This window comes from Panthera uncia (assembly GCF_023721935.1).
Source record: "Panthera uncia isolate 11264 chromosome A1 unlocalized genomic scaffold, Puncia_PCG_1.0 HiC_scaffold_17, whole genome shotgun sequence".
Taxonomy (NCBI): Eukaryota; Metazoa; Chordata; class Mammalia; order Carnivora; family Felidae; genus Panthera; species Panthera uncia.
In genome coordinates, this window is record NW_026057577.1 from 150964303 (window position 1) to 150975843 (window position 11541).

The following is an 11541-nucleotide window of genomic DNA, read 5'->3' on the forward strand; positions in this document are numbered from 1 at the left end:
GGGGGGGGGGGGGGGGGGGGGGGGGGGGGGGGGGGGGGGGAGAGAGGCGGGGCTAGGGGCCACTAGGTCTCAGCTGCCACCTGGCCCTTGTCCATGTTAGTATGTGGGCACCACACTGTCAACATTTTTTCCTCATACGTAACAGAAATGTGTATATTATGTAAAATCTTCAGATTAGTATTTGTCTTATTTTTGAAAAAACTTCGTTTTTTAGAACAGTTTTAGGATTACAGAGACTTGTAAGAGAGGACAAAGAGTTTCCGTGAACCCCGTCCGTAGGGCCGCTTGTTCCCCAATCTTAGTTCAGTACGGTCCGTCACTGTTAATGAACCAGTGTGAGCCCAGTATTCTTAACCACCCCCCACACTTTATTCGGATTTCCTTAGTTTTTACCCATTTTTCCAGGATCCCGTAGAAGACACCACCTTATATTAGTGGTTGCCGAACCCCACAGCATCTGTGTTTTCTCCTAGAAATTTTACGGTTTTGCACTTGACATTTAGGTGCATGGTCCCTATCGATTAATTTTTGTGGAAGGAGTGAGGTGTGTGCTCGATTATTTACTGACCGCCTGCCTGCCTGCCTGCCCGCATGGAGGACCAGTTCCAGGATCTGCTGGGAAGATGTCATTCTCCTGTGACTTGTCTCCACTTCACCTCCAGGACCAGTTGACTGCGTTTGTGAGGCCCCGCCCGTGTGTCCTCTCCCCGGCCCCGTCCATCTGGTGCCCCTTCTCTCACTAATACCATGAGGACTGGCGACCACGGCTTTATAGCAGGCCTTGAGATGGCCAGTGGGTCCTCCAAATGTCCTGCTCCTCCTCGGTATTGTGTTGGCCATTCCAAGTCTGTTCCTTTTCTATATACATTGTGAATAAGTTTGTCCATATCTACAAAATGGGTTTCTGGCATTTGGGCCGATGTTGTGTTGTATGCGTGCGTCAAGTAGGAAAGAATCAACCCGTTAATGTTATCGACTCTCCCAATCCAGGAACCTGGACTCTATCTCCATTACTTAGAATTCTTGGATTTTTTTTTAATATTTATTTATTTTGGGGGACAGCGCAAGCAGGGGAGGAGCAGAGAGGGGGAGACAGAGGATCTGAAGAAGGCTCCGGGCTCTGAGCTGTCAGCACCTGTTACATTCACACCTAGGTGTTTTAGTTTTATAGGTGAGTTGTAAATGGTATGTCTGTAGGTATGTATGTGTCTATCAGATAACATACATACATACTGTAGAGATAGATGATTGACAGATAGATAGATGATAGATTGATAGATAATAGAAATAAAGATAGATGATAGATAGATAATAGATAGATGATAGATGATAGATAGATTGATAGATTGATAGATAATAGAAATAAAGATAGATAGATGATAAATAGACAATAGATAGATAGATAGATAGATACATAGATGATAGATTGATAGATAATAGAAATAAAGATAGATAGATAGATAGATAGATAGATAGATAATAGATGATAGATAATAGATAGATGATGGATTGATAGATAGATAATAGAAATAAAGATAGATGATAGGTAGATAATAGATAAATAGATAGATAGATAGATAGATAGATGATAGATTGATAGATGATAGATAGATAGATAGATAGATGATAGATTGATAGATAATAGAAATAAAGATAGATAGATAGATGATAGATAGACAATAGATAGATAGGTAGATGATAGATTGATAGATAATAGAAATAAAGATGATAGATTGATAGATGATAGACAATAGATAGATGATAGATTGATAGATAGATAATAGAAATAAAGATAGATGATAGATAGATAATAGAAAGATAGATACATAGATAGATAGATAGATAGATGATAGATAACAGATAGATAGATAGATAGATAGATGATAGATAATAGATAAATAAAGATATGGATACATAGGTTGTGCACGTGTCTGACATTTTAATTGTTCACTGCCGATATACGGGAAATCAATGGACTTTTTGTGTATTGAATTTATTTCTGTCCTGTGACCTTGCTGTGTTTGCTTGTTGTGGCCAGGACTTTTTTTCACAGTTGTTTGAGATTCTCTGACCCCAGAAGGCCGTGTCCCCACACAGGGGAGGGTGCCTGGCCCCCATGTGTCTTTGAGCAAGGCACGCCCCCCACAGAAATGCTGGCTTGCCCCAGAGAGCATCTTTTGGGTGTAGATCCTGGAACCCACAATTCTGGTTTATAGCTACGGTGGGAGCCTAAACAGCGAGTGACAGAGATGTGTGTGAGGTTGGGGGCGAGGGACAGAGTTTCCAAGAACACTGCGAAGAAGTCAAGGACCATGCCGAGCGGGGAGAAGGTTTGTTTACTTTCTGGCTATTTCTTCTTTTCCTTGGATATCTTGCCTCTGGACGGATGGTTGCCTCTGAGGATGTTATATTTAGAAAAGCAGCTGGAGAGAGAAGGGGTTACCTTTCAAATCCTTGGGCCAGTTGATCGCACAGAGTCTTCCTGTGTGTCGCTCTAAGGCACAATTATGTGCAAGCAGGACCCCCTCTGAGAATTCACGTGAGGATCCGAAACCGGAGCTGGAGCCCGAGCTCACTTGCGCCGTATTTAACATAATTATTCTAGCCGCTGATATTCTGCCACCACATCTGTCCTTTTTGCTTCCACAGAAACAGGAAATCAGACACACGCGAGACGTTTTCCGGGCTGCGCGCACGTTGGTGTCTTGTTACCCGAGCCGTTCCCCGGGCTGGCGGATTAGGTCCTCGCCCCACGGAGCCGTGGGAGTGCGAGGGAGCGGGCCCCGACCGTCTGCTTGCCCTGCCCGTCTCCTTTTTAAGGTGCTTGTATGTTGTGGCCGTCCTCGCCCCAGCCGCGGGCGAGGCTTGCAAACGGGAATGATGCCGTTGTACGGACTGGGGACACAACGGCATTTAGGCGATCAGGATCAGGGCTCCGCAGCACTGAGGTGGCCCGGGGAAGGCCAGCAGGCCCCGCGACCAGCCGCCCGGCGCCGAGGCCCAGGTGGCCGCCTGGCATTCAGGCCCGCGCTCCCTCCAGGAGCCCAGGTGGAAACTCACTCCCTCTGCTCCTCCTCCTGAGACCCCGGCAAAGCCACGCCAGGAATGTCAGGACCCGGGAGCCCCGGCCCCACGCGTTTCTCCCAGTTAGGCCCGTCCCCGCGGTGTGAGCGCTGACGTAGGGCAAACCTGTGGGTCCTTCGGCAAAAGCTACATTTCCCTGGTGGTGCCGCACACGTGGTGTGTCAGAGGCATCAGCTACGCCTCTGAGCCCAAACACCTGAGCTTTGGCCTGGCGGAGGGGCGCCTGAGCTTCTCAACCTCTGACGCACATTTCAGATGCTTTGCTTGGGGATAAGGTGCTTCCCGTCCATAAAGCGGGAGCAGGGGACACCTGTCCCTCCCCACCGTGTGCGGGATGTTGGCGATGACAAAGTAAAACAGGCTCGCTCCACTGTCTGTTCGCTGTTGCAGGGGCCAGTCACGTGGGACCCGGGCTGGGTCGTGAGAACCCGTATCCTAACAGTCTTTGGCAGCGTCTGAATGTGCGTGGCCAGAGGGGAGAGACTGGAGGGCCCCTGGCAGACTCCCGTGTGGTTGTGCAGCCGTCCTCCAGCAGACTCTAAGCCAAGGGTGGGTGACGGTCCGACGAGGCAGAAGAAAAATCCTGGAGACGCCGATGGAGACAGGAGACCCGGGTTCATGGGGGAACCGCCGTGCGGGGAGCCGGGAGCTCCCTGACCGGACAGAGCCTCCGCTGCTGGGACCTACGTGCAGTGAGCGAGATCGTACAGCACGGCAGCTCGGCCTGGAGGCTATCGGCCCGTCCCCTCCTTGCACGGCCTGTGTTCCCAGGTCAAGGGCTACTTACTGTCTGACATTCTTCGCTGCAAAGGAGACGCCCCAAGTTGGCCACCCCAGAGCCCCTGAACTTGGACACTGGAATCTACACATCTCGTGTGCATTCTGCTTGGTGGGAATGGAGAGTGAGGACAGGATCTCCACGTTCTCAAGATAGTGATCGACTCGGAGGTTCAGGCCGTGCTTGCCCACCCCAGCTTCCGGCACGGACTACGCAGCATCCGGTGGTGCTGCCCTCCGTTCTAGAACTGCCCTCGTAATCCAGACAGAGCCCAGGGGAGGGGAGGCGGTAGCACCTCTGAGACCTGGTGTCCACCCTCTGGGGCGATGAGGGGCCGGGAAAGAATGGAGATGAGCTACACCCAAGTAAGCTCGTGTCCTTGCTGGGCACCTGACCTTGAACTTGGATCCTGAGTTTTGTGGCCCTGCTGGGTGAAGGTGCTAAACTAAACACTGAGAATGTAGCGGCTGGGGCTCCGGGACCTCTGTTGCCACCCAGACTCGGGCTGCTGAGAGTGTGGTCCGTGGATAGAGCATCAGCGTCACCCGGGAGCCGGTCCCAGACCCTCCGCCCTCAACACACAGGATCGGGATCCAAGCGTGAACGAGAGCTCACGGTCCGTGCGTGCGCTCAACTTGGAGGCGCCTGGACGTTCTAGAAGACTGCACTTGTCCTCTTCGTCCCCTCGAGCCATGTGGTTGGAATGGATACCGGTCTGCTGGGCTGTGGAACCCTGGGCAGGAGGAAGCTGGTCCTCGTGGTGCTGAATGTGGGTCTCGGACCTGCACAAATACTCACGGAAGCAGCAGCTCGAGAGGATGCAGAAGGCCGCCCAGCAGAGAACACGACGTGACTGGCTCATCCGGGGGCCGCAGGCTCTAGGAGGCTCCGCGGCGCACGGGAGCACAGCCTCCTTCCGGCGGACGGTCCTGCGTCCTTACAGGCTCGCCCTCCACACACCGCGTGTAGGACCCGTTCAGTCTACAACGCGGCGTCTGCCTCCCACCGGTGTTTGTCCTCCCACAAGGGAGCCGCGCGTTGGGGTGCCGTCGTCTCCCCTGGACCGCTGGCACCGGGCTCCCCACCCTTCTCCGGTCTGCCCTGGATGCCGCCCCGCGTTGGTCTGCCAAATCGCAAGTAGTTAACGCTTCCCGCCTCTTGCCGAGAGACCGTCGCTGAGACCACGCGGCGCCTCTAATGTGCGAACTCTGAGCTGCTTTATTTACCACAGTCTTATGGATAACTCTCAAGACAATGCAGAGGGGCACAGGTTTTCTCTCGTCTTTCCGATCCTTTTTTAATTTTTTTTGAATTGAGAAAGTACCAGGGGATTTGGATTGCCGGAGTGGGATGAACGCATGTGTCCATCTCAACTAAATCCTGAGGTCCACGACGGCAGTGAAAGACCGAGGTGGCGTATCAGGGAGTGTGTCATGGCAGATGAAAGCTGCCAACCGCATTTCGGGGCAGAGGAATGCTTCCGGGCAGTGGTGTAAGCAGTGGACCTGTCTACACCACAGGGCCCAGGCTAGACTGGCGTTGATGGTCGGCACGACTGGCTGAGTGCCGGGGGGGCCACGTCCATGCAAGACCCCTTCCCAGCCACATGGGGACCCCAGGAAAGACTGTGCTCGGGGCTCTGGTTCCGGGGTCAGTGGGTGCAGCCAACGGGGTGATGGGGAACTCACTAGGAGGTAATGGAGTTATTGAACAAGCCGGCCCGGGAGCAGCAGGAAACAGCTTTATTGTTTCCCAGCCCCGTCTACTCGGGACTTCTGCTTCCTCCCTCCGAGCTCACCACCTGGGTTGGTTCCTGATTCCTGAGATTCCCTCCGAGGGAGCCCTAAATGCCCCATCCAGCTTCACATCAAACCTTGGGTCTCCTGTCCCATGTCGGGCAGCCACTGGTTTCTACAGGTCCCCAACACCATCAGAAGGACGTTCCCTATGCCTCCCTGGCTGGACCGAGGGGCCACGCTGTGGTCGGAGTGTTCTTAATGTTGGAATTGTGTGCCCAGGGTGACAGCGTTAGGCATGTGGAGCCCTGGGGAGGGAATTGGGTCATGAGCGTGGAGCCCCCACGGTCAGACGGTTAGCGCCCTGATACAAGAGGCCCCGGGGACCCCGTCAGCCCTCTGCCAGGTGAGGACACAGGGAGAAGTCGCCCTCCCAGAACCTGCCCCCGCTGGCATCTGAGCAGGGACCTCCGGCACCAGAACCAGCAGAAACACATCTCGGCTGTTGATAAGCCACTCAGCCTGGTCAGTGGTGTTTGTTGTAGCAGCTTGAGCTAAGACAGTTCCCCCGCGGGGAGAGGGGAGGCCCTGCAGACGAGCACTTGTGCCCCGGCCCCTATACTCACTGCCGCTGAGCTCCACCCAGGTACGAGGGCTGTCAGAGCCCGTGTCCCCACCCGAAACGTGGGGGGCAGCCGTGGGCCTGTCAGCGGGCGAGGAGAGCTGCCCCAGGCCTTTCTGCCAGGTTGGCAATGTTCCGGGCCACTAGTCTGGGAGGCACTGGGCTCACTCATCTGGGAGGCACTGGCCATGCCTGGCTATTGAGCCCTTGAGTGACCACTAGTGTGGCTCAGGCAATGACTCTAAATCTATTTGATTTTAATTAATTTAAATTCAAATAGTCTCCTGTGTTTAGTGGCTACCAAGTTAGTCAGCTTTTAGTCAGAAAGACAGGATCCAAACCCAGCAGCGGCAAAAGGACCGCGATCACGTCTCACATGAATTTCTTAGCCGTATACATGGGGTTTTCCGTCACTGGATCAAGAACAAAGTGCTATAACGCAGCTAGGGGCAGAGAAGAATGCTTAGATGTCAAAAGTGTAAACCTAAATAGTTTCAGGAGCTTTGGAGGGTAGATAGAGTTGATAAAGGAAAACAAGAGGCAGAAAGTTGGAGAAGGAACAAGAAAGAGGAGGGGCGTGTGGGGTCTGTCTTCTTACAGAAAGGAAGTCCACGAAGGCTGAAGGGACGGGAGATAGACACAGAACAGGAGGAACCGAAAGCAGTGTGCGGCCATCACAGACACGTTTCCGCGTGGAAAGGGCGTCGTGAGTGTCCAACAAGCAGATGTTGATAGGGTGACAGACGGACCGATGGGTCGGGAGATGCTGTTGTGCGAGAGTGTATCTACACTTATGACATCATCCTGAGAGTTCAGGTCATCTGGCATAGAAAAGATCTCACGACTTCCAGAGAGAGAGAGAGAAGATTTGAGGCAAAAGTCAGGCAACACTGGAAATGGGTGGGGGGGGGGGGGGGCAGAGAAACGGCGGCCGTCCTTATTCTCGGCTGAGACCCCTTCCTGCCCCCAGACCCCCAGCCACGTGGGAGGGCAAAGACAGCTCCGGGCATCGAGCTCCTTTCCAGGGAGGTGCTGAAGACATACCCCACTGAATGTGAGAAAAAACTCAGGGAAAGTAAGGGGTCGGCTTGTGTGTCAAGAGTCAGGACAGGGGCCCAGAGAGGCCTCAGAGGAGAGCAGGGAAGGTCCGCAGCAGGAGCCAGCTGTCCACCCTGGAGCAAGCGTGGGGAACGTTCCAGGGCGGCCCACACGATGCAAGAAGGGCAGCGAGACGAGGAAAGAAACCCACAGTTTACGCGATGTGTTGGCCCTATTGAGAATTTTGCAGTTAGCGCTGAAATGGCGAAATGTTCCGAAGGCTTAGCCAGTGAGAGCCAGTTACCAGCCCTTGTCCAAAAGTGGCATGTGCCTGTGGTGTGTGTGTGCACACGTGTACTCATGCACGTGTGTGTGTGTGTGTGTGTGTGTGCACATGCGGGAGACAGGGGGCCTCGATCGGTCGGTGCTGGTGCTGATTTTCCACACTGGGCCGTGGCCGCATTGCAGACAAGGGAAGGTAAGTGTGGGAGTCTGGCGTCAGAAAGCGTAGAAGGGGAAGGGGTTTAATAGAACATGTCTAAAGTCAACACAATATAAGATGGAAACAAGAAACGTTCATTGTGGAGGGGAGGGCGCCGTCCCGGAGCACAGCTTGTCGCCACGAGGCCCCCGGACCAGCCTGGGGTCACCGGAGACAAGGGCCATCCAGACGCTCTGAATCACTGCCCAGTGGATCCTGTGCGTGACCCCCTCTCCGGGGTCCCGCCTGTCCCTCCAGCCTGATGTCTCTCCACTCCCCGCGTGGCATCTGGGGGCAGTGTGGGTGAGGCCCCGCCGGGGGACAGACAGGGGACGGGTCGGGTGTCTCTCCTCACCTTTGGCTTGGTCTTCAGTTGAGCTTCATCTTTAGACATGTATTGTTTCGAGAAACAAACACGAGGTTTTTCAAGAATGATTTTTGGCAAACGGAAGCCCTGAAACGCTGCCCCCGCACCCCTGTATCTGACACGCAGTGTGTCCTGCCCCCCCCACCACCCTGGATTGGGAATCAGGAGCACAGCCGCCCTCCCTGCCGCCCACATGGCTTCCTGCGGCATTTTTACAGTGAGGACTCCCTCTTCCCGGCCCCCTCCCTGCCAGGCGGGATCCCCCCACCCCGCAGGGGTGCCAGCCCCACAGGGGTCTCCCCGGCCCCAGGTCCAGCGCTCTGCCCACTTCCTTCCACCACGGTCACCCTCCCTCCCACGTCAGTGACCCGATGCTGTCAGTGTCTCCCTGGCCAGGCACCGTCCTGCAGGGGCTCTGCAGCCCACGGCTGACGGGGACACACGTCGCCCACTGGGGCCAGCACCCGCCTCGCCCCTCGGTGGGCCCTGGGTGTCTGTGCCTCTCTCGCTCTTGAATGGTGCCCACCGGACAAGAGAGGCTGAGTGTGTCTGATGCCAGGTTCATCACGGGCGACAGTGCAGGCGGATGACCTGGGAAGTGCCTGCCGTCTGACAGCCTGGACCTGACCATCTCCGTCTGAGCCCAGAGCCACCCCTCACCCGGGGCCCTGGGGCAGCGTGTCCCAAGGCCCCCAGCCCTGATGTAACGTCCCCACCAGGCGGGCCGCACGCGTGCCCAGGACGGCGCTGCTCTGACTGCCCCCGAGTGCACACGCCTGTGCCCTCCGTGAGCCTGTCTCGGCTTCCCTGCACCCCGGGCCCTCAGGTCTGTTCTGACGCTCAGCGAGGGGCTCGGGAAGAGGAAACACGATAGTCTTTGTAAAACCTAAAATAGCGGTAAAAGATACAATGCACAATGCAGAATAATTATTCATAAACGATCAATAAGTAGGGAACATCCACAAGTGGAAAGTCTCGTGAATGTCCCAACAGCACATTCTGCAAAATGCAATGAAATCCCGCAAACCGCGATTAAATTCCCACCTACCACAGCATCGCCTCACAGAGCATCGTTACACGGACGCCTCCAGCAGACGCGCACTGAAAGAGGGCGCACCATTCGCCGGCAGCTTCTCCTCGGCTTGCAGTTGAACTTTCCACCCGATCACTCGGCCGCCAGGACCCGAGAGGTAAGAACCCGGGGCTGGCCCGCCCCTCACGAGGAAGCGCCCTCCCCGCCCCGGTCACACGCTGGCCTGACGTTGGAGGGGGCTCCTTTTCAATGAAGAAGGGCTGACATCGGCCTGGTGTCAGCTCCAGACTTTGGGTGGGGGTGTCTTCTAGCCCACCCAGGCCCTCGGTCTACACAGTGAACCGGAAAGAGCCCCGTCCTTATATAACTCACATAGCAGTGGGAGCGCCAGGCAGAGGGGCAGCTAAGGACCAGAGAAGACAGAGCAGGCAGATCAGACCGGTGGGTGGGGACAGAGACAGAGGTCAAGGGAAGCACAAGGCAAGGTGACACTTGAGGACAGCTGTGCAGGAAGTGAAGAAGCAGACCAGAAGATAACCTGAGACAGAGCTTCCTGGTGGAGGTCACAGCATGTGCAAAGGCCCCGAGGTAGGAGTGTGCCTGATGTGCTGGAGGGGCAGGGAAGGGGCTGTGGGGCTCAGCAGGGAGAGCAAGGGTGAGATGCAGGGGGGTGGATCTGGGAGGTGACAGGTGGCTCAAGCAGGGCTGGAAGGTGACTGAGGACCGAGGCTTCCATTCCTGGGTTGGGGGGGGGGGGGGCCGGCTGAAGGAGCTTAGAGCAGCTGCGGTTGTCTTTATTTGCTTGCCTCACTCTTCAAGAGCCAGAGTCCGCCTTCCAGGTCGAACGGCGGCAGAGGGGAGGCGCGCGGGCCATCCGGGAGGCTGCCGCGCAGGTGGTGGGGTGGGACGGGAGGGGCGGGCTGGGGGGTCCCCCGGGAACTGAGCCCGATGTGTAGAGTGTTTGATCCTGTATCCAGAAAGGATGTTCACACTCGTGATAACTTTATCCTTGAGATCACTGGAATGCTAAGGGTTTGCCTCCGGAGAAGCCGCTGGGCCTCATGTCGTTCCTGGGTGAGTAATCCCCCCACTGTTATAACCCACCGGGTGTTGAACTCTGGAATCAAAGTCAGTTGATGAAATTTGCTAGAAGCTGAATACAAATTATTGCACACAGAGGCATACTCTCCGTGGACTCGGTGGCCCAGTTTCTTAATTTACTGACGCAGTCACATTAACTAGTCTCTGAGATTGGTTTGATTCTTTGGAGATTTTTTCCCGATTCCATCGGCGGCTGTGGGTGGCGGGGATTCGGGTCTCTCTTTCCAGATTTTGGGGGTAATTCCAGCGTAGGAACGTGAAATGAGGAGTTCAGAATGAGCTCCTGGGTGGGAAAAATTGAAAGGAACATTTTCTTTGGCAGTAGTGGAGGTTAAATGGAGTCAGGGCTGTGTCACTGTTCTCAAAAGAACGTCCATTCCTGGTTCAGGCCTGGCGACCGCGGGGGCAGGTGTGGGGCTCTGTGTGGGAACGCGTGGGTGCAGGAGCAGGGTGCAGACACAGGCTCACGGCCACACAGCAGGTGCCTCTGCAGGGACGCCGAGCCAGCCTGGCCCTCACATCTGCAGCAGAAGGAGAGGGAACCCGGGGCCCCGTGGCAGGCACAGTAAGCTGTTGACATCACGATCTGTGCCGCTGGGGGACAGTCAGCAGATGCGGGGGCGGCTCTGGTTCTCATCTGGCGAGGGGAGCCGAAATCAGCGCCCCCGGTGACAACACAGACCAGCACTCGGAACAGATGGCCGGACGCCTGCTCAGTTCTGTTTCTGGGGCTGTTTACCTTCTTAAGTGACTGACTGTGACACGTCGTCCCAGTGATGACGTTCTCCGCTGTGGCCTGGGAAACCGCGTGCCCCTACCAGGGATGCCCGGGTGGACTTCGTACCCTACAAGCTGCCGCGAAAACGGCCCGGGCTTGGATGACGGGCGCTTCCCCCCGGATCGGCTGTGTGGGGAAACCACCCCGTGCCCGGCAACAGAAATGTTCCATCAGGCCCAGGAGTCAAGGTGCTCACATTTTCTCCTTCACCACCAGGCCGGTGCCACTGATCTGCAAACATTTGCAACAGCAGGAGGTAAACCGGGAAGCACGCGGTCCAGGGCAAGCTGTCACCCGAGAGTCCGGAAGGATAGGGCTCCATCCAGGTGGGGCCCTGGTGTTGGCCCTCGCTTCTGAGGTGGAAGACTGAGCCCTGCCGGGCGGTGACCGGCGACCGACAGCCTCACGGGGTCTCCAACTTCTGTGGGCAGACACCCCACCCCGTCTGTGGGGCTGGACGCAGCCGGGGACACAGCCAGAACACGCGAGCAGGCCCCCAGAGCAGGCCGCAGAGGACACAGTG